Consider the following 23,841-nt stretch of genomic DNA (forward strand, 5'->3'; position numbering starts at 1 on the left):
TGAAGGCCTAGGCAGGAGAGCGCTGGGTAATGACATCAGAGGAGAGGTAATCCAAGGATCCCACCAGGTGAGGACCTTATTCTTTTTGGAAAGGGAGCCAGCAGTGATCAGTTCATAGCCTAACAGTGATAATATGTTTAAAGCGACCAATTTGTTTTTTTTTCACTTGAAAAAGACATTAGTGCAACGTTCAAACGCATTGTAGAAATTAAAACCGTTCAACTCATTTTGTTCCTAAGGATTCTTTATTACATTATTATTATTGACCGATATCGTGTTATCATCCAAATTGGTCAACTATCCTGGAGATCATCCCCCAGCCACGAGGCAGCAGCACCTGATATCTTCAGGTGTTCAAAGGAGTTGTACCTGCATACAACCTGCTCAGATAAGCACCTTCCTTTTGCTTTCCTTTGCAGCTAGCAGGATATCACCCATTAGTCTTGTGTGCTTTTGTTGTACTACAGTTTTTCTAGCAATATGTATAAACTGTGATACCTCTTTAAAGGGATGTATTATTTTAGTTGCAAAAGTTCTGGTTATACTTTAAAAAAATGTGGGCTATATGTCCAGCAAATATGGTGAAAGACTTTCCTGCCATGTACTTATTTGAATATAACTTGGTGCTGTTGCTTATGTTGGCCATTGCTGTCCTGATACTGTGCCTATTGGGTGGTGTGGCCTGGAACCATGGGGTCTATGTCTTGCAGTATGGGTGATGTGGGGCATCAGGTCACTCCCCCTGCTGATGCGCTGTTACTTTTGGTAGTGGTCGGTGTGTGGCACCCCAGGAGTTCGGGTTCCACAGTAGTGTTGCCTTCCTCTCGTGGAGGGTAGTGCTATGCCTGGAAACAAGAGGGATCTCTTTGGCAAGTAAATCACACTCACAACACCTTGTGAATCCAGGCTAGGAGTGGGAGCTCTAACCCTGTTTTAGGGCAGCTTCCCTGAATAAAGATCCTGGTTTGGAGGAGGAGTCAGACAGTTGGTCCAGAAAGACCAGTGAGTGCAGTTGTGTCTGGAGAGCAGACAGGAAAGGAGCAGAGGAGAGATTTTAGGGCTCAAGGAGGCTGCAAGAGGGACTCTGAGGAGCCAAAGTGCAGAAACCAGGAACCGGGAGCCCGAGGCTAGAGTGAAACTGTAGGACACCTAGCAGAACCGGAGGGCACAGAACTACACGTATACTGCCCAAATTAAGCCTGTGGTACAGCAGCACCCTGGAGCCTGGAGTCACCGTGCAGAGACTCCAGAAGGAATGGCTCAAGCTGCCTTCCATACAGGTACCTGTCCCAGGACAGGGGAATGAACCAGGACCTTGTTAGGATATTACAGACAGCAAGGGACTATAGCAAGCGCGCAGTGGAAGGCTCCCAACCTGACTTACCAAAGGGATTTCACTTGTTTCTGGGCTGCCTGGACTCCTAATGTACCTGTTGCTGGTACCCTGGACTGTGGCCTGACAACTACAGTAAACCAGGTAAAGACTTTACAACTTGTGTCCTTTACTCATTGACTGGCAAACACCATCATCGCCATACACTCTAGGACCCCTGGGACCCCGCTTCACCTGTGGGAAGCATCACCATCATTCCTGCAACAACATCCCACAGAGGACCCCTTTAAAGCAGCCCCCCGATTGACGAACACCACCGGTGGTGTCACGACAGACTTATTCACAATTCCCCTTTAAAGACCATTCCCCTTTACAGTGAGCGCCCAGGGCATGGACCGGGTTGCTGCCACCGTGACATCCCCTTTAAGCGACCGGACCTGGTGTCGAGTACCCCAGGCCCTGGTAGGGCGACTCAAGTGCATGGCGCTGCACCTTTTAGGTCAGGGACACACTGAGAGGTTCACCATGATCTGGCAACGGGCTTCATACAGTCTGATCAGTTAAACTAGGAACCTAATGTTCAGTTTTTTTATTTTTGCCTAGCAGTATTAGATCAATGCATTATTTTTGGATGTCCATGTATTTTTTTCCTACTGTTATGGCATATTGCATACTGTCCCATCCTTTTTTTTATTGTGTTCAGATCAGTACTCCCCCTATTGGACCCAGATGTTTTTAAAATAGCAGTATACTGCAAGAGGGGCTCTGCCGATTTTTGCTCTCAGCTCGCAGTCTAAACTGGAAAGCGAGTGTTTTTAGACCTATTTACTTGCTTTTGGTGCTGAGGGCGGCCATTGCTGTTGTGATGATGTGCCTGTGGGGTGATGTGACCTGGAGCCATGGATGGTCAGTGCATGGTGCCACACCTTTTAGGATCTACAGAGAGGTTTTCCGTGACTTGGTAGTGGGCTTCATACAGTCTGATCAGAATGTTAAACTAAGAACCTCATGTTCAGGTTTGTAAATTATTGCCTAGTGGCATTAGATCAATGAATAATTTTTGCGGTCCATGCCTTTTTTCTATTGTTATGTAGTATTTTAATATCTCTTTTTACTCACAGTCAAAATTTGAGTTTTTTTTGTAAACAAGAGGGGCAAAGATGGTATTTCAATTTGCAACAAGACAACTCTTTTGTTCTCTTCATCATCCATACGCCCGCTTTGATAACTGTTGGCTGAGCGATCATTTGGCCAAAAGCTATGTTTGCCGATTCCTCCATACACAGGAATGTTCGGCTTGCCTGACTTCTAAAGCAGCAGCTTATCTCTAGGGAGAACAAAAGTATCAGCCATTGTCCAAGTCCAATATGTCCATCCTTCTCTCCCCCGAGTTTGGATGACTTTAGTCTAAATTGTATGCATCCTTTAACAGAATGCCAGTTATCACAGTTTTACCAATGCTAATCATCTTCATAAAGGGAACAGTTTCCAAAGGAGTGGCTTGAATTTCTTGGACCGTGGTGCACAATCCAAAACCCCTACCACTGCTGCCACTAGCAGTACAGAAACTTTATGTCCATTCGTCCATTCCAACAACCTTTGTACAGCCTCTGGCTTATCCACTGGATTTGGGTAATAGATGCATATTATAATCTGTAGATAGGCACATTTATATAGATTATGTATTGCAATGTTTTCAAAGTATGACACTATATGGCTACTTGAAAACCAGAAAAGACAAAGGACAACATTGAACAAGGAATGTATTTTATTCTCACATGCTCAGATGAACTTACAGAATGTAACCCTAACAGAATATGTCAGAAGGTAATATCACCAGTAAATACGTTCACTATGCTATATACTATTGATATCTTATTGCAATGGTATCTAAGCCTCTTCAGCAATGTATATACACTATCTCTATAACCTTCGCTATAGATCATAAATCACAATGATAAGGTAAAGTACAGTCCTCATCACAAGCTCCGTCTCATGCAGATTATAAACTTATTGTAAAATGTATGTCCGAAGGTAGCCTTCCTCCAAATGTTTCATGTCTACATATAATGTCAGAGAAATACAATTCCATAATCTGATTGCAAGTGGCTGACATGATTTTTCTGATTAACGCAGAGGATTTATATGTGTAAAAAAGTAATTTTTTTTAGTAACAATTGATACTAGGACAATGAACAAAATATTGGATGGCCGTAGAGGCACCAATATGTCTGTTCTGAAAATACAGAGAAAAATCCAAAGCCAAGGTTGATCCAATCTCTCTTCTTAATTCATCAGTATTTCAGATCTCCTGTGAATCATGATATTTGCAGAAAAAGGGTACATTCACACTTGAAGATTATCGTGAATGAGCATTCCTATGATCGCTCATTTCCGGATAATCGTGCAGTGTAATCAGGCTGGCAATCATATTGGGTGTAATGGTTTCTTTGATTAAAAGATCATCATTCTCGCCAGCACATAGTCTTGTGTAAAGAGGACCTGTGCTGCTGAGAGCAATGACTGTCTATGCCTCCAAAGATCTATTAGTAATCAATCTGAGCACATATTATAATCGGTCAGCGTGTCCAAACAGCCTATTAAACTGCCAATGAATAAATATGATATCTAATCAGTAGTTGTTCAAAGCCATCAATCAGCTTAAGGATGGGATAAAACAGTCTGATGATCATGTCACATCTTTGCTCTCCAAGAGATAGGAATGGGATTATTAAACAAGCACAAGGGACGTCAAGGTACCCTATAACAGACAAGCGAACCTATATTTATTTTCTAGTTGAGGCATCCTTTCCTTTAACTGTAGTGTGTTAAACATTATTTTAAATTTAGAGTTTAATCACCCAAAGAATGTGTTATAAATGCATGATAGGTGGGGATTACCATTTTGGGGGATTAGTGGCCCCTTGACCTTTATTCTGCAAAGTGATCAAAAACTCTAAAAAACTTTATTGGAGACGTGCATGTTTATAAGAATTTGGAGTCCTCCTTTTCTGGAATTAAGTTCCAAACCTCCTTCCTCTCTTTATTCAGCAATGGAGGAGAAAAAATTCTGTCTGCACAGCCACTCTTGGTAGAGCATGAAAGCTTAGATGTATTATTTAGTTAAAAAAGAGTTGTAATTATTCCTCCTTAGTATGCTCCTTCTAGTGATGTCTGTAGTCTACTACAATTTCTCACATTAATTTTATGGGTGTTGTAGGGGTCCACTCTCTCTGGTAGGCATTAGGTAGTGTTCACACAGGCAATGCAGTTTTGGTCCTAATGTAGGAAGATGGACCAGAATAGTGGTCTCTCTATTGCGTGTCCAGGCCGGAACTGTCAGGACTGTCACCATTGTTGCCGGGGGAAGCACTTTCTGACTGGAGTAAACCTTTGCACCTGACTAATGGGGTGGATGTGATATAAAAGAGAAGGAGCGTGCGGGAACAGGGCTTTTGGTGGGTACCCAGCGTATGCTACAGGAGAAGGTTGTCTCCCAAATGACAGGCTCGCATTGCATCGTTCTTCTCGTGCCACCTACAGCCCATCGTGGGATTTTCCAGCCACCATCGTCCAGAAACCAGAGACGGATAAATTAACCCGTCATTTGACCCGTTGTTGTTACTTTATTGCTCAATACTTATTGTGGGCCTGTATACTTACACCCCCTTACTCCCTGCGTGGAGTATTTACTGCTGTGATAACCATATATATAAAAAACCCCTTAACACTTGTTCTGCCTCCTGCTCATCACTGCATCCCGCGATCCTGATAGTATCTTACATTTGGCGTAGTCGGCAGGAAGCAGTCCAACAGCACGGAGGCGGCAGACCAAGCATTTGGGGGAGGCCCTAGGTCCAGTATCTCACTGGGGGCAATGTTGAACAATTTACCAAAGTTTACGGAAAGGAACACCATGTTGTGGAGCTGCAGTGAGTGTAAAAGGGGTATAATGAGGATGCACCCCATGACCTCTGCTTTGGAAGCTGAAGTGGCTATCATGGCATTAGATGGAGAAGACAGAGACTCAGTTATGTTGCAGACCCCCAGGGAGCGAGACACTTTTAATAAGGTGCTTCAAATTTTGGAAGAGACTCATGGGGATTCCTCTGATGTAGGGAAACTAAGGACATGTCTCTTTAGTCACATGTAGAGGGAGTTGGAGACTGTGAATCAGTACATGAACGCACTGCAGGAATTACATACTGTGATTGTCAGGAAAGATGGCATCGGTATAGGTCCTACGGACATAATGCTGCGAGACCTTTTAGTTATGGGTTTGCGGGACACAATGACAAAACAGACCCTGTGAGAGCGTGTGCGGGTAAACCCTCGGGTGACTTTTTCTGAGATAGGAAGTGAAGCACGCAAGCGTGAACAGCAGCAGGGGGTGATAGTCCTGGGGGTGATAGTCCCAGTGGGGAAGGTCCGGAGTGGGGAGGTGTCCGTCAATGCAATCACCAAACCCCAATAGGTGGAAGAATTGAGGAGGAAACTTCCATTTATTAAAGGAGAATTGGCTGACATTAAAAAGAATTCAGAGACTGCCGCAAATGCATCAGTGGACAGGGAAGACCCAGTGTCCCGCCGTGACGCTAGAATGCTTCATCAACAGAGACCTCTCACTTGCTTTAATTGTGGCGAGAATGGACATGGGAGTGTACATGTCGGGCAGGGTCGGACTGACCATTGGGCAGTTCTAGCATTTGCCAGAGGGGCCGCCCCCTGCCGTGGGCCGCTCCCTCTGCAGAAGCCCCTCTGATGTGGTGACAGAAGCCGCTCAGGAGCAGGAGAAGGAGGCGTGGCCTGAAATGGTCTTTTCATGTGAGCAGGAGCAGTGCTCACTGCCGGGATAATTTACATGCATACCTCTCCTGGAGGCCAAGCAAGATCCACATCTTCACCACAGCTGCTGTCTGTAACACCCAGCCAATGAAATCAAGCAGGGGAGCTACAGAAACCAATGAGAGGAGGTGGGCGGGGCCAGTGTTGTGAGGAGAAAAAGACTATGGAAGATTCCAGCACTGAGCTCCTCCAATAGCAGCTGCAGCATTCCCTCCTCTCCTGTATCAGTGCTGTAAGATGCAGGGCTTAGAAAGGGTCAGAGCTGGAGGATGCAGGGCTTAGAAAGGGTCAGTGCTGGAGGATGCAGGGCTTAGAAAGGGTCAGTGCTGGAGGATGCAGGGCTTAGAAAGGGTCAGTGCTGGAGGATGCAGGGCTTAGAAAGGGTCAGTGCTGGAGGATGCAGGGCTTAGAAAGGGTCAGTGCTGGAGGATGCAGGGCTTAGAAAGGGTCAGTGCTGGAGGATGCAGGGCTTAGAGAGGGTCAGTGCTGGAGGATGCAGGGCTTAGAGAAGGTCAGTGCTGGAGGATGCAGGCCTTAGAGAAGGTCAGTGCTGGACGATGCAGGGCTTAGAGAGGGTCAGAGCTGGAGGATGCAGGGCTTAGAGAGGGTCAGTGCTGGAGGATGCAGGGCTTAGAGAGGGTCAGAGCTGGAGGATGCAGGCCTTAGAGAAGGTCAGTGCTGGACGATGCAGGGCTTAGAGAGGGTCAGTGCTGGAGGATGCAGGGCTTAGAGAGGGTCAGTGCTGGAGGATGCAGGCCTTAGAGAAGGTCAGTGCTGGACGATGCAGGGCTTAGAGAGGGTCAGTGCTGGAGGATGCAGGGCTTAGAGAGGGTCAGTGCTGGAGGATGCAGGGCTTAGAAAGGGTCAGTGCTGGAGGATGCAGGGCTTAGAGAGGGTCAGAGCTGGAGGATGCAGGGCTTAGAAAGGGTCAGTGCTGGAGGATGCAGGGCTTAGAGAGGGTCAGAGCTGGAGGATGCAGGGCTTAGAGAGGGTCAGTGCTGGAGGATGCAGGGCTTAGAAAGGGTCAGAGCTGGAGGATGCAGGGCTTAGAAAGGGTCAGTGCTGGAGGATGCAGGGCTTAGAGAGGGTCAGTGCTGGAGGATGCGGGGCTTAGAGAGGGTCAGTGCTGGAGGATGCAGGGCTTAGAGAGGGTCAGTGCTGGAGGATGCAGGGCTTAGAGAGGGTCAGTGCTGGAGGATGCAGGGCTTAGAGAGGGTCAGTGCTGTAAGATGCAGGGCTTAGAAAGGGTCAGAGCTGGAGGATGCAGGGCTTAGAAAGGGTCAGAGCTGGAGGATGCAGGGCTTAGAAAGGGTCAGTGCTGGAGGATGCAGGGCTTAGAAAGGGTCAGTGCTGGAGGATGCAGGGCTTAGAAAGGGTCAGTGCTGGAGGATGCAGGGCTTAGAAAGGGTCAGTGCTGGAGGATGCAGGGCTTAGAGAGGGTCAGAGCTGGAGGATGCAGGGCTTAGAAAGGGTCAGTGCTGGAGGATGCAGGGCTTAGAAAGGGTCAGAGCTGGAGGATGCAGGGCTTAGAAAGGGTCAGTGCTGGATGATGCAGGGCTTAGAAAGGGTCAGTGCTGGAGGATGCAGGGCTTAGAAAGGGTCAGTGCTGGAGGATGCAGGGCTTAGAAAGGGTCAGTGCTGGAGGATGCAGGGCTTAGAAAGGGTCAGTGCTGGAGGATGCAGGGCTTAGAAAGGGTCAGTGCTGGAGGATGCAGGGCTTAGAGAGGGTCAGAGCTGGAGGATGCAGGGCTTAGAGAGGGTCAGTGCTGGAGGATGCAGGGCTTAGAAAGGGTCAGAGCTGGAGGATGCAGGGCTTAGAAAGGGTCAGTGCTGGAGGATGCAGGGCTTAGAGAGGGTCAGAGCTGGAGGATGCAGGGCTTAGAGAGGGTCAGTGCTGGAGGATGCAGGGCTTAGAGAGGGTCAGTGCTGGAGGATGCAGGGCTTAGAGAGGGTCAGTGCTGGAGGATGCAGGGCTTAGAGAGGGTCAGTGCTGGAGGATGCAGGGCTTAGAGAGGGTCAGTGCTGGAGGATGCAGGGCTTAGAAAGGGTCAGTGCTGGAGGATGCAGGGCTTAGAGAGGGTCAGAGCTGGAGGATGCAGGGCTTAGAGAGGGTCAGTGCTGGAGGATGCAGGGCTTAGAGAGGGTCAGAGCTGGAGGATGCAGGGCTTAGAGAGGGTCAGTGCTGGAGGATGCAGGGCTTAGAGAGGGTCATTGCTGGACGATGCAGGGCTTAGAGAGGGTCAGAGCTGGAGGATGCAGGGCTTAGAGAGGGTCAGTGCTGGAGGATGCAGGGCTTAGAGAGGGTCAGTGCTGGACGATGCAGGGCTTAGAGAGGGTCAGAGCTGGAGGATGCAGGGCTTAGAGAGGGTCAGTGCTGGAGGATGCAGGGCTTAGATAGGGTCAGTGCTGGAGGATGCAAGGCTTAGAGAGGGTTAGTGCTGGAGGATGCAGGGCTTAGCGAGGGTCGATGCTGGAGGATGCAGGTCTTAGAGAGGGTCATTGCTGGAGGATCCATGGCTTAGAGAGGGTCAGAGCTGGAGGATGCAGGGCTTAGAGAGGGTCAGTGCTGGAGGATGCAGGGCTTAGAGAGGGTCAGTGCTGGAGGATGCAGAGCTTAGATAGGGTCAGTGCTGGAGGATGCAGGGCTTAGAGAGGGTCAGAGCTGGAGGATGCAGGGCTTAGAGAGGGTCAGTGCTGGAGGATGCAGGGCTTAGAGAGGGTCAGTGCTGGAGGATGCAGGGCTTAGAAAGGGTCAGAGCTGGAGGATGCAGGGCTTAGAGAGGGTCAGAGCTGGAGGATAAATAGGAAAAAACGAAAATTCCAGCTTGCTCTTGATAAAATATAAATCTTTAATCCAAAAAGGTTTAAAATAGCAATACATGCTCCTTAGACCCACCATGAACCCTTTCAGGACCTGTCGATTGCGTATATCATGTGATTTGTGTATAGCATTTTCATTGGCTACTGGGTCCTTATATACCGGTATGAATGTCGGATAGATCAGCTTGGATATAGACTGGTTCTCAGTCGAAACGCGTCGCTCTCTCCCTCACGGGGTTCATGGTGGGTCTAAGGAGCATGTATTGCTATTTTAAACCTTTTTGGATTAAAGATTTATATTTTATCAAGAGCAAGCTGGAATTTTCGTTTTTTCCTATTTATATACCGCACGTCTCATCAGGACTGTTTCCGTGCTTCTCTTCTAGATCGGTGAGCTGGCTTCCATTTTCTTTTTCTAAGAGCTGGAGGATGCAGGGCTTAGAGAGGGTCAGAGCTGGAGGATGCAGGGCTTAGAGAGGGTCAGAGCTGGAGGATGCAGGGCTTAGAGAGGGTCAGTGCTGGAGGATGCAGGGCTTAGAGAGGGTCAGTGCTGGAGGATGCAGGCCTTAGAGAAGGTCAGTGCTGGACGATGCAGGGCTTAGAGAGGGTCAGTGCTGGAGGATGCAGGGCTTAGAGAGGGTCAGTGCTGGAGGATGCAAGGCTTAGAGAGGGTCAGTGCTGGAGGATGCAGGGCTTAGCGAGGGTCAGTGCTGGAGGATGCAGGGCTTAGCGAGGGTCAGTGCTGGAGGATGCAGGGCTTAGAGAGGAGGGCTCAGGCCCATGTGTGCAACCACTGCCCTAGCAATGGACCTGAAATCCCCTGCTCCTAGGAAGTATCGTCAGATGAAGAAATCCAGCTGCCTGCAGAAAGGGGTGAGTATATAGGTGTATGCTCAATGTGTAAAGTGTGTATATGTGCAAGGTATGTGTCTGCAGTTTGAGTATATGTATACATACGTACTGTGCATATATATCTATATATGTATATATATATATGCACCTTATGTGTCTGTATATGTAGTGTGTGGGTATGTATGTGTGTATATATATATAAATATATATATATATATATACTAGATTGTGGCCCGATTCTAACGCATCGGGTATTCTAGAATATGCATGTCCCCGTAGTATATGGACAATGATGATTCCAGAATTTGCGGCAGACTGTGCCCGTCGCTGATTGGTCGAGGCAACCTTTATAACATCATCGTCGCCGTGGCAACCATTATGACATCTACGTCGATACTGTGCCCGTCGCTGAATCAGAAACGTGGGATTTCTACGTCCTTTATGACATCATCGTCGCTGTGCCCGTCGCTGATTGGTCGAGGCCTGGCGACCTCGACCAATCAGAGACGCGGGATGTCTACGTCCTTTATGACATCATCGTCGCTGTGCCCGTCGCTGATTGGTCGAGGCCTGGCGACCTCGACCAATCAGAGACGTGGGATTTCTACGTCGATACTGTGCCCGTCGCTGATTGGTTGAGGCCTGGCGGCCTCGACCAATCAGAGACGCGGGATTTCCAGGACAGACAGACAGAAAGACAGACAGACAGACGGAAAAACCCTTAGACAATTATATATATAGATACACTGTATATGTGTGTGTATGTACTGTAATGCTGCAGAATCACGACCCCCCAAGCTGCCCCCCCTTAACTTCTGTAACTTGCATTTTACTGCCCTGTGTGGCAGTTTTGTGGAAACAAAAGTCTATTTTTAAAGGGAACTTGTCACCAGAGTTTGAGTCTTTCAAATAATGCAGCCACCTTTATCACCTCTGTGCTGCATTACATCGACATATATTGACTCCTGACCCCCTGTTTACCCCCAAACAAAACATTGGAGTTGCTCCCACGCTGTATTTAAGTGAGGCCGGTCGGGCGTCTTCTCTGTGGTCTGTGCGCCTCCTTTCTGCTCCTAAGTGTCGTCCTGATAAATATGGATGACTCGTCATCCACATAGCACAACAAAATCTTACACAGTAGTATCGCCGTCCTGCGCAGACGCACTTTCACCGGTGCTGGAATTACATCTTTTGCCACGTATCCAATAATGTGCCTTGCTCCACCCGCAGGGCAAAGTGGATGGGTCGGCGATGCTACTGCACAGGCACAAGATTTCGTTGCACTATGTAGATGACGCAGGACGAGTCATCCACACCAATCAGAGCCGGAGGACAGTGATTAAGAGCAGGGAGGAGGCGCACACACCAGATGGTTTTGTGGCTATACAGGGCTCAATATACACATTCGTGTAATGCAGCACAGAGCAGATAACAGTGGTGACATTTGTTGAGAGATTCAAAACCTGGTGACAGGTTCCCGTTAAATTTCTAAATAGCTTTAAACACTTTTTTTCTTTTCAATCTGCTTTTTTGTGGGGTAGGTGGGGTGGTCCTATGTCTCCATCTACTTTTTTCTTAAAATGACGCATCCTTTTAAAATGCAGCAATTTTCACATAATTTACTTGTGATTTAGTTTTGCTCTCATAGTGATATATCTGCCCTATTGAGGGAAGAGCAAAGTGTGCAGGTGCCAGGAAAGGTCAGAGAGGCCCGGCGCCTGTGCACTGCAGTACTTTGCTCTGCCCTCAACAGGGAGATAAAGTACACCTGCGCAGGAGCCGCAACAGGAAGCAAAGAAGAGGACGTCATTGCATGAAGATAGGAGGCGCTGGACCGGACCGCAACACCCTTTGGACCGGACCACATCAGGACCACCACTGGGTGAGTATAATCTAACTTGTTTTTCTTATCTTTCAGGTTACATGGGGGCTTATCTACAGCATTACAGAATGCTGTAGTCGTCCATTAAACTAACAGGCTCCGAGCCAGGGGGATGCTGACCGGAGGCAGAACAGCTACAGAGGAGTAGCAGAAGTCCCACAAGTCTAGCATCAGGATGCCCTTTAGTTTGGGCCAAATTTGATGGTTGTGCAGTGCGCTGCCTGGTGGACATGAGTTGACAGATAACAACGATGCCAGAAACTTATTTCTGGTGACATTTGTTGTGATAGACAATTCAGTAACACAATGTACATAGCGATCAGAGCACATACAGTGATCTGACAATAACCCAAAAATAATAGAACGAGCTCTGAGACGTGGAAACTCTGTAAACCGCAATTCCTGATCCTCTCCAAACACAACTAGAGGCAGCTGTGGATTGCGCCTAACGCTCCCTATGCAACTCGGCACAGCCTGAGAAACTAACTAGCCTGAAGATAGAAAAATAAGCCTACCTTGCCTCAGAGAAATACCCCAAAGGAAAAGGCAGCCCCCCACATATAATGACTGTGAGTAAGATGAAAAGACAACGTAGGGATGAAATAGATTCAGCAAAGTGAGGCCCGATATTCTAGACAGAACGAGGATAGGAAAGATAACTTTGCGGTCTACACAAAACCCTAAAGAAAACCACGCAAAGGGGGCAAAAAGACCCTCCGTACCGAACTAACGGCAAGGAGGTACACCCTTTGCGTCCCAGAGCTTCCAGCAAAACAAATAGACAAGCTGGACAGAAAAAATAGCAACAAATAGCAAAGAAGCACTTAGCTATGCAGAGCAGCAGGCCACAGGAATGATCCAGAGAAACACAAGTCCAACACTGGAACATTGACAGGAAGCATGGATCAAAGCATCAGGTGGAATTAAGTAGAGAAGCAGCTAACGACCTCACCAGATCACCTGAGGGAGGAAACTCAGAAGCTGCAGTACCACTTTCCTCCACAAACGGAAGCTCCCAGAGAGAATCAGCCAAAGTACCACTTGTGACCACAGGAGTGAACTCTGCCACAGAATTCACAACAGTACCCCCCCCTCGAGGAGGGGTCACCGAACCCTCACCAGAGCCCCCAGGCCGACCAGGATGAGCCACATGAAAGGCACGAACAAGATCGGGAGCATGGACATCAGAGGCAAAAACCCAGGAATTATCTTCCTGAGCATAACCCTTCCATTTAACCAGATACTGGAGTTTCCATCTTGAAACACGAGAATCCAAAATCTTCTCCACAATATACTCCAATTCCCCCTCCACCAAAACCGGGGCAGGAGGCTCAACAGATGGGACCATAGGAGCCACGTATCTCCGCAACAATGACCTATGGAATACGTTATGTATGGAAAAAGAATCTGGAAGGGTCAGACGAAAAGACACAGGATTGAGAACCTCAGAAATCCTATACGGACCAATAAAACGAGGTTTAAACTTAGGAGAGGAAACCTTCATAGGAATATGACGAGAAGATAACCAAACCAGATCCCCAACACGAAGTTGGGGACCCACACGGCGTCTGCGATTAGCGAAAAGTTGAGCCTTCTCCTGGGACAAGGTCAAATTGTCCACTACCTGAGTCCAAATCTGCTGCAACCTGTCCACCACAGCATCCACACCAGGACAGTCCGAAGACTCAATCTGTCCTGAAGAGAAACGAGGATGGAACCCAGAATTGCAGAAAAACGGCGAAACCAAGGTAGCCGAGCTGGCCCGATTATTAAGGGCGAACTCAGCCAAAAGCAAAAAGGACACCCAGTCATCCTGATCAGCAGAAACAAAGCATCTCAGATATGTTTCCAAGGTCTGATTGGTTCGTTCGGTCTGGCCATTAGTCTGAGGATGGAAAGCCGAGGAAAAAGACAAGTCAATGCCCATCCTACCACAAAAGGCTCGCCAAAACCTCGAAACAAACTGGGAACCTCTGTCAGAAACAATATTCTCTGGAATGCCATGCAAACGAACCACATGCTGGAAGAACAAAGGCACCAAATCAGAGGAGGAAGGCAATTTAGACAAGGGTACCAGATGGACCATCTTAGAAAAGCGATCACAGACCACCCAAATGACTGACATCTTTTGAGAAACGGGAAGGTCAGAAATAAAATCCATAGAGATATGTGTCCAAGGCCTCTTCGGGACCGGCAAGGGCAAAAGCAACCCACTGGCACGAGAACAGCAGGGCTTAGCCCGAGCACAAATCCCACAGGACTGCACAAAAGTACGCACATCCCGCGACAGAGAGGGCCACCAAAAGGATCTAGCCACTAACTCTCTGGTACCAAAGATTCCAGGATGACCAGCCAACACCGAACAATGAAGTTCAGAGATAACTCTATTCGTCCACCTATCAGGGACAAACAGTTTCTCCGCTGGGCAACGATCAGGTTTATTAGCCTGAAATTTTTGCCGCACCCGCCGCAAATCAGGGGAGATGGCAGACACAATTACTCCTTCCTTGAGGATACCCGCCGGCTCAGATAAACCCGGAGAGTCGGGCACAAAACTCCTAGACATAGCATCCGCCTTCACATTTTTAGAGCCCGGAAGCTACGAAATCACAAAGTCAAAACAGGCAAAAAACAACGACCAACGAGCTTGTCTAGGATTCAAGCGCTTGGCAGACTCGAGATAAGTCAAGTTCTTATGATCAGTCAATACCACCACGCGATGCTTAACTCCTTCAAGCCAATGACGCCACTCCTCGAATGCCCACTTCATGGCCAGCAACTCTCGGTTGCCCACATAATAATTTCGCTCAGCAGGCGAAAACTTCCTGGAAAAGAAAGCGCATGGTTTCATCACTGAGCAACCAGAACCTCTCTGTGACAAAACAGCACCTGCTCCAATCTCAGAAGCATCAACCTCGACCTGGAACGGAAGAGAAACATCTGGTTGACACAACACAGGGGCAGAAGAAAAACGACGCTTCAACTCTTGAAAAGCTTCCACAGCAGCAGAAGACCAATTGACCAAATCAGCACCCTTCTTGGTCAAATCGGTCAATGGTTTGGCAACACTAGAAAAATTGCAGATGAAGCGACGATAAAAATTAGCAAAGCCCAGGAACTTTTGCAGACTTTTCAGAGATGTTGGCTGAGTCCAATCATGGATGGCTTGGACCTTAACCGGATCCATCTCGATAGTAGAAGGGGAAAAGATGAACCCCAAAAATGAAACCTTCTGCACACCAAAGAGACACTTTGATCCCTTCACAAACAAAGAATTAGCACGCAGGACCTGAAAAACCGTTCTGACCTGCTTCACATGAGACTCCCAATCATCCGAGAAGATCAAAATGTCATCCAAGTACACAATCAGGAATTTATCCAGGTACTCACGGAAGATGTCATGCATAAAGGATTGAAACACTGATGGAGCATTGGCAAGTCCGAACGGCATCACTAGATACTCAAAATGACCCTCGGGCGTATTAAATGCAGTTTTCCATTCATCGCCTTGCCTGATTCTCACCAGATTATACGCACCACGAAGATCTATCTTAGTGAACCAACTAGCCCCCTTAATCCGAGCAAACAAATCAGATAACAATGGCAAGGGGTACTGAAATTTAACAGTGATCTTATTAAGAAGGCGGTAATCTATACACGGTCTCAGCGAACCATCCTTCTTGGCTACAAAAAAGAACCCTGCTCCTAATGGCGACGATGATGGGCGAATATGCCCCTTCTCCAGGGATTCCTTCACATAACTGCGCATAGCGGTGTGCTCAGGCACGGATAAATTAAACAGTCGACCTTTTGGGAATTTACTACGAGGAATCAAATTGATAGCACAATCACAATCCCTATGCGGAGGCAGGGCATCGGACTTAGGCTCATCAAATACATCCCGGTAATCAGACAAGAACTCTGGAACCTCAGAAGGGGTGGATGATGAAATTGACAGAAATGGTACATCACCATGTACCCCCTGACAACCCCAGCTGGACACCAACATGGAATTCCAATCCAATACTGGATTATGGGCTTGTAGCCATGGCAACCCCAACACGACCACATCATGCAGATTATGCAACACCAGAAAGCGAATAACCTCCTGATGTGCAGGAGCCATGCACATGGTCAGCTGGGTCCAGTATTGAGGCTTATTCTTGGCCAAAGGTGTAGCATCAATTCCTCTCAATGGAATAGGACACTGCAAGGGCTCCAATAAAAACCCACAACGTTTAGCATAATCCAAGTCCATCAAATTCAGGGCAGCGCCTGAATCCGCAAACGCCATGACAGAATACGACGACAAGGAGCATATCAAGGTAACAGACAGAAGAAATTTTGACTGTACAGTACCAATGGTGGCAGATCTAGCGAACCGCTTAGTGCACTTAGGACAATCAGAGATAGCATGAGTGGAATCACCACAGTAGAAACACAGCCCATTCAGACGTCTGTGTTTTTGCCGTTCAACTCTGGTCATAGTCCTATCGCACTGCATAGGCTCAGGTTTAATCTCAGGTAATACTGCCAAATGGTGCACAGATTTACGCTCACGCAAGCGTCGACCGATGTGAATGGCCAAAGACATAGACTCATTCAAACCAGCGGGCATAGGAAATCCCACCATGACATCCTTAATGGCTTCAGAGAGACCCTTTCTGAAAATGGCTGCAAGCACAGATTCATTCCATTGAGTGAGCACGGACCATTTTCTAAATTTCTGGCAATATAGCTCTATCTCATCCTGAGCCTAACAAAGAGCCAGCAAATTTTTTTCTGCCTGATCTACTGAATTAGGCTCATCGTACAGCTATCCGAGCGCCAGGAAAAACGCATTGATATTACTTAATGCAGGATCTCCTGGCGCAAGAGAAAATGCCCAGTCCTGAGGGTCGCCACGCAAAAAAGAAATGACGATCCTAACCTGTTGCGCTGGGTCACCAGAGGAGCGAGGTTTCAAAGCCAGAAACAGTTTTTCAATTATTCTTGAAACTCAGAAATTTAGTTCTATCTCCAAAAAACAAATCTGGAATAGGAATTCTCGGTTCTAACAAAGCATTCTGAACCACAAAATTTTGAATATCTTGAACTCTTGCCGTGAGCTGATCTACACATGAAGACAGACCTTTAATGTCCATTGTTACACCTGTGTCCTGAACCACCCAAATGTCTAGGGGAAAAAAAAGACAAATCACAGTGCAAAGGAAAAAAAATGGTCTCAGAACTTCTTCTTTCCCTCTATTGAGAATCATTAGTACTTTGGCTTCCTGTACTGTTGTGATAGACAATTCAGTAACACAATGTACATAGCGATCAGAGCATATACAATGATCTGACAATAACCCAAAAATAATAGAACGAGCTCTGAGACGTGGAAACTCTGTAAACCGCAATTCCTGATCCTCTCCAAACACAACTAGAGGCAGCTGTGGATTGCGCCTAACGCTCCCTATGCAACTCGGCACAGCCTGAGAAACTAACTAGCCTGAAGATAGAAAAATAAGCCTACCTTGCCTCAGAGAAATACCCCAAAGGAAAAGGCAGCCCCCCACATATAATGACTGTGAGTACGATGAAAAGACAAACGTAGGGATGAAATAGATTCAGCAAAGTGAGGCCCGATATTCTAGACAGAACGAGGATAGGAAAGATAACTTTGCGGTCTACACAAAACCTTAAAGAAAACCACGCAAAGGGGGCATAAAGACCCTCCGTACCGAACTAACGGCAAGGAGGTACACCCTTTGCGTCCCAGAGCTTCCAGCAAAACAAATAGACAAGCTGGACAGAAAAAATAGCAACAAATAGCAAAGAAGCACTTAGCTATGCAGAGCAGCAGGCCACAGGAATGATCCAGAGAAACACAAGTCCAACACTGGAACATTGACAGGAAGCATGGATCAAAGCATCAGGTGGAGTTAAGTAGAGAAGCAGCTAACGACCTCACCAGATCACCTGAGGGAGGAAACTCAGAAGCTGCAGTACCACTTTCCTCCACAAATGGAAGCTCCCAGAGAGAATCAGCCGAAGTACCACTTGTGACCACAGGAGTGAACTCTGCCACAGAATTCACAACAGACATTTTCCTGAAGCAAGGCTGCCTGAGTGGGGCCCAGTAATAAAGTTGATGGCTGCCAACCAACTTCCCATTCCGGATACAGTGGTGGCGTGGATGCAAATCTCCATTTGTGGAAAAGATCTGGGAAGAAAGGGTGTGGTGCTAACCCAGGGGGAAGTGAGTAGCAGACACAAAGTCACTCTAGGGATGAACAATTTGAAGGAATTTTAGAGTCTCCTCATCAGCACCCCTCAGAGAAGAGTATTCCAACAGTTAGTGTGTGTAGCTCAGGCCCAAGAATCTTGTTGTGAAGGAGGAGTGTTAGGAAAAGTGATCCCTGGACTGTGACGTTGAACTCCTCCTTGCCATCAGAGCCTCAACACATAAAGGGTGGTTGACTTGTCCTGGAACAAATGCAGGCAAAATTGGCCGGACTCACTCAGGCACAGGTGCAACAGGTGGAACCTCTGATAGGGTGATATAGGGAAGTGTTCGCCCGCCATGAAGACGATTTTGGCTTCACCATGGGTATCACACACGAGATACCTACTGAAAATACCACGCCTACTAGAGAACGCTATCAGTAAATTCCACCACAGCTATACCAAGAGGAAAAGAATATGTTGGGACAGATGTTGCAGAAAGGTGTCATCAGAGAGAGTCAGAGTCCCAGGGCTGCTCCAATAGTGCTGGTGCGGAAGAAGGACGGGACTCTGCGTTTTCGTGCGGATTATCAGAAACTCAATGCTTGCACGGTGAGAGACTCATACCCATTATCCCGGATCGAGGAATCTCTGTCTGCACCAGGAAAAGCCATTTTTTTCATGTTGGACCTTGCCAGCGGCTATTGGCAATTACAGATGTCCGAACGGGATCGAGCAAAGACCCAATTTTATTCTACCCATGGGCCTGTTTGAATTCAGTCGGATGCCGTTCTGTTTGGCCAACGCTCCCGGAACTTTTCAACGTCTCATGGAAAAGTGTCTGGGTGACTTGAACTTTGAAGCCACGCTTATCTATCTAGATGACATTATAGTCTACGCTGCTTCATTTGAGGAACATTTCCAACGACTGGGAACAGGTGTTAAGTCGCCTTCAGAAGCACGGATTAAAGGTAAAACCTCAAAAATGTCATTTGTTCTGCACTCAAATTGTGTACTTGGGCAATGTTGTTTCTGCTACAGGGTGAAATCTTCACGAGAGAAGATCGCGGTGATACAACATTGGTCCACTCCAGAGACGGTGAAAGATGTTCGAGCATTCCTGGGACTGACCGGGTATTACAACCAATTTATGAAGAATTTTGCCTGCTAAGCAAGACCGCTGCTGGAGCTGCTTAAAGGAGTGCCCTCAGGCACAAAGAACTGGAACATTTGCTGGAAGGAACACCAGGAAGAAGCTTTTCAAGATTTGAAGAAGGCATTGACGGAAGCCCCTGTGTTGGCCTATGCAGACTTTTCTTAACGAAAGTCGGTCCCTTCACGATTCTGAATGTAATCCGGAAATTACAGTTCCTTTAGGTTGGAGCTGCTGGCCTTGGTGTGGGCTATGATTGAGAGGTTCGCAGAATATTTGACGGGTTCTGAAGTGCTGGTACACATCAATAAAAACCCATTGGCTCACCTGAAAAATGCAAGGCTGGGAGCTCTGGAACAATGATGGGTGGCCAGAATGGCAAAATTTCAATACAAAATTGCTTACAAAAGACGAGCAGATTACACTCATGTGTATGCCCTATCTAGGGGGAAACATGCTAATCCCGAGCGAAATAGAGATGAAGAACTGGAAAGTGAGGAGGTTCCCAGGTTCCTAGGTCTCGCCAGGACAGTGGTGGCATCACAGGACCAGGTACAAATCCTGACTCAGGGTGGCGTCTTGGGCCAATCCTTGGATGAGTGGGTCCTGTTACAACAAGAAGGTAATGAGCTTGCTCTGCTTAGACGGTGTGTGACCTTAAAGAGACTTCCCTGTTTGGCGGAGTGAAATACCTTGTCTCATGAGACTGTGGATTCTTCGATAGTGGGAGCGCCTTCAAATGAAGAATGTATTACTGTATCGGAAAGTGTAACTTCAGGCGGAGCTGGGTGCTACCTGGCAAGTCATAGTTCCAGAAGTGCTGTTGTCACGATAGCCATCGATGCACATTAGAAAGGAGCGCATTTTGGACAGGTGAAGATTTTTCAGTGGTTACAATGGTTCATTTATCATCCTCGGCTAAAGGCGGTCATAGAGGACACTTGTAGAGCATGTCATACATGTGAATTGGTTAAACTACCAGAGCAGAGAGCCCCTTTAAAGCCTATTGTGACATCCGCCCCTGAAACTGTTAATGATGAACTATCTGACCATCGGGCTGGCCCACCAGGGCCCACCAGGGCCCACCAGGGGTAGAAACATTGCTTAGTGATGGTGGATCACTTCACAAAATTTGCTGTTGTGACTCCAATCAGGGACCAAACTGCAGATTCAGCTGCACATGCAATTTGTCAATACTTTTCAATCCATTCTACCATTCAACCTTATGGATGTCTGACATGGATCCATTCTGACCAGGGCGCCTGTTTATTGGGTAAAGTGATGGAAGAATTACATCATATTTACAGAATTGACAAATCTCGCACCACACCGTATCACCCTCAGGGAAACGGCACCTGTGAACGGTTCAGTCGAATATTAATTCAAATGTTGAGAACTCTGGAAGAAGATCGGAAGGCCTGGTGGCTTGAGTATGTATCAGATCTGGTGTGGATATACAATAATTGAGTACACCGAGCCTCGGGTTATACCCCTTATTCTCTCCTATTTGGTCGGGCTGGAAAGGGAATCACTGAGTTAGAATTGGATCCAGAAGAGGACTACCCACTGACGGGGTTTCCTCTTGGGTTCGAGAACATCGTTATCGGTTGCAGACTTTGCATCAGTTGGTACAGACCAGACTTTGGGAATCGGAGCATGCTGAGAGGACTCCACCATGGGCAACAGATCTTCAGGTCGGAGACCATGTCTTAGTGCGAGAAAGAGGTCCTCGAGACAAGCTGAAAAATCGGTGGGAAAAGGACCTGTACCGGGTAAAGCGATGAATCAGCTCCGAGGGGCATGTGTACGACATTCAGCCTGAAGGAGAACAGAGCTCTCCTGCTCAGATAATTCATTGGAACATGCTTTGGCCTTGTTTATCAAAGTACCCAATACGAGCAGAAGAGACACCAGACACTCTTGAGCCAGTTCCCATGATAGTAGAGGAAGAAGAGGATGAGGAGAATGAGGAACCAAGACCTGGGGTCCCCAAAGAATCTGTTCCCGAGAATACAGATGCACCATTGCTCCCTTCTGTACAACCTGATTCTACTACTCAAGGGTAGGGTTGAGTGACTTTTACTTTTTTAGTGTCGAGTCAGGTTTCGCGAAACCCGACTATCTCAAAAGTCGAGTCGAGTGAAATCGGCCGATTATCGCGAAAAGTCGGGGATCGACCGAAACACGAAACCCAATGCAAGTCAATGGGGAAGCATAGTCGGCAGTGAGTGGAGGCCAGGAAAACACCTACAGTGCCCATTTTAATGGCAAAAACATCCAGTCTTGGTACTGAAGTTTGTCAATCTTAATTTACCTTATAATAATAGTTAGGCATTGGACATTGGGGGTCATTTGGCTAAAGTTGTGGGGGGTAGGGCTGGGTCAAGTATTTAGTGGGCCCAGGAAACGTGGACCACGTCACGGCAGTGGAGCAGGGAGAGGTAAGAATTTCAACTTTGCAAGTGCTGTGATCCTGAGAAAGCAGGGGGGGGCCCACTCGAACACCTAGGAGCGGCAGACACTGTTAGTAGGCCCCAACCAAACTTGGAGCCCCACTGCATTTGTTCCATTTAACAACTATTTAACAAGAGCCTGAAGATAGGTCAGGAAAGGCAACCTGGAGAACACCTTGGAGTGGCAGACACTGTTAGTAGCCCCCAACCAAACTAGTAGCCCCACTGCAGTATTAAAATTCCAATAGGCTGAAAACCTGACAATTGCAGGTCATTTTTTTTTAAGAGGACAGCTGTATTGAGTGGCGCAGACACACTGCTAGTAGGCCTTATACCACAAAGTTGGCTCGATGCAGGTTTAATAAAGGTTACATGGGTACACGGGCAGCATTGGTGTGGTCAGTGGAGGACAATTGGAAGGAGGGACCACAGACAGACTTAGTAGGCCTAAAATAAAAAAGTAGGCTCTATGCACTTTTAAATAGGTTCCAGGGGTACACAGGCAGCATTGGTGTGGTCAGCAGAGGACTATTGGAAGGAGGGACCGCAGACAGACTTAGTAGGCCTAAAATAAAAAAAGCAGGCTCTATGCACTTTTAAATAGGTTCCAGGGGTACACAGGCAGCATTGGTGTGGTCAGCGGAGGACTATTGGAAGGAGGGACCGCAGACAGACTTGGTAGGCCTAAAATAAAAAAGTAGGCTCTATGCATTTTAAATAGGTTCCAGGGGTACACAGGCAGCATTGGTGTGGTCAGCAGAGGACTATTGGAAGGAGGGACCGCAGACAGACTTAGTAGGCCTAAAATAAAAAAAAGTAGGCTCTATGCAGCTTCAATTATGCGGTAGGGGTACACAGGCAGCATTGGTGTGGTCAGCGGAGGACAATAGGAAGGAGGGACCGCAGACAGAATTAGTAGGCCTAAAATAAAAAAAATTAGGCTCAATGCAGTTAGAATTATGTTGCAGGGGTGCACAGGCAGCATTGGTGTGGTCAGCGGAGGACAATTGGAAGGAGTGTCTGACACAGTTAGTACTCCCAAAAAATAACTAGATGGTAATGTCTCGCACAGCAACAAAACAAACAAAAAAAAGGGTGGCATACTTAGGTACAGGGGTGGGCTCCTGTTGTGAATTCTGTGGCTGAATTCACTCCTGTGGTCACAAGTGGTACTGCAGCTTCTGAGCTTCCTCCCTCAGGTGTTCTGGTGAGCTCGTTAACTGCTTCATTACTTAACTCCGCCTGATGCTGCTATCCTTGCTCCTTGTCAATGTTTCAGTGTTGGATCTGAGCTTCTCCTGATTGTTCCTGTGACCTGCTGCTCTGTATAGCTAAGTGCTTTTTGCTTTTTTGTTGCTTTTTTTCTGTCCAGCTTGTCTTTTGTTTTGCTGGAAGCTCTGAGACGCAAAGGGTGTACCGCCGTGCCGTTAGTTCGGCACGGTGGGGTTTTTTTGCCCCCTTTGCGTGGTTTTGCTTTAGGGTTTTTTGTAGACTGCAAAGTTTGCTTTACTGTCCTCGCTCTGTCCTAGAATATCGGGCCCCACTTTGCTGAATCTATTTCATCCCTACGTTTTGTCTTTTCATCTTACTCACAGTCATTATATGTGGGGGGCTGCCTTTTCCTTTGGGGAATTTCTCTGGGGCAAGTCAGGCCTATTTTTCTATCTTCAGGCTAGCTAGTTTCTTAGGCTGTGCCGAGTTGCCTAGGTAGTTGTTAGGCGCAATCCACAGCCGCTTTTAGTTGTGTTTAGGATAGGATCAGGTGTGCAGTCTACAGAGTTCCACGTCTCAGAGCTCGTTCTTGTATTTTTGGGTATTTGTCAGATCACTGTGTGCGCTCTGATCGATAAGCACACTGTGTTTCTGGATTGCCTTCATAACACCTGTCATTAGCAAACATAACAGTACAAGGAGCCACATCTAATGATTCTCAATAGAGGGAAAGAAAAAGTTCTGACATCATTTTTTTTTTTTTTTTCTGCTCTGTGTTCACTTTTTTTTTTCCCCTAGACATTTGGGTGATTCTGGACACAGGTGTGGACATGGATATTCAGGGTCTGTGCTCTTCAATGGATAATCTCGTTATAAATGTACAAAAAATTCATGATACTATTGATCAGAAATCCATGTTAGAACCAAGAATTCCTATTCCTGATTTGTTTTTTTGGAGATAGAACTAAGTTTCTAAGTTTCAAAAATAATTGTAAGCTATTTCTGGCCTTGAAACCTCATTCTTCTGGTAATCCTATTCAACAGGTTTTAATTATTATTTCTTTTTTGCGCGGCGACCACAAGA

This window comes from Ranitomeya imitator, chromosome 8, assembly GCF_032444005.1.
Source record: "Ranitomeya imitator isolate aRanImi1 chromosome 8, aRanImi1.pri, whole genome shotgun sequence".
Classification (NCBI taxonomy): Eukaryota; Metazoa; Chordata; class Amphibia; order Anura; family Dendrobatidae; genus Ranitomeya; species Ranitomeya imitator.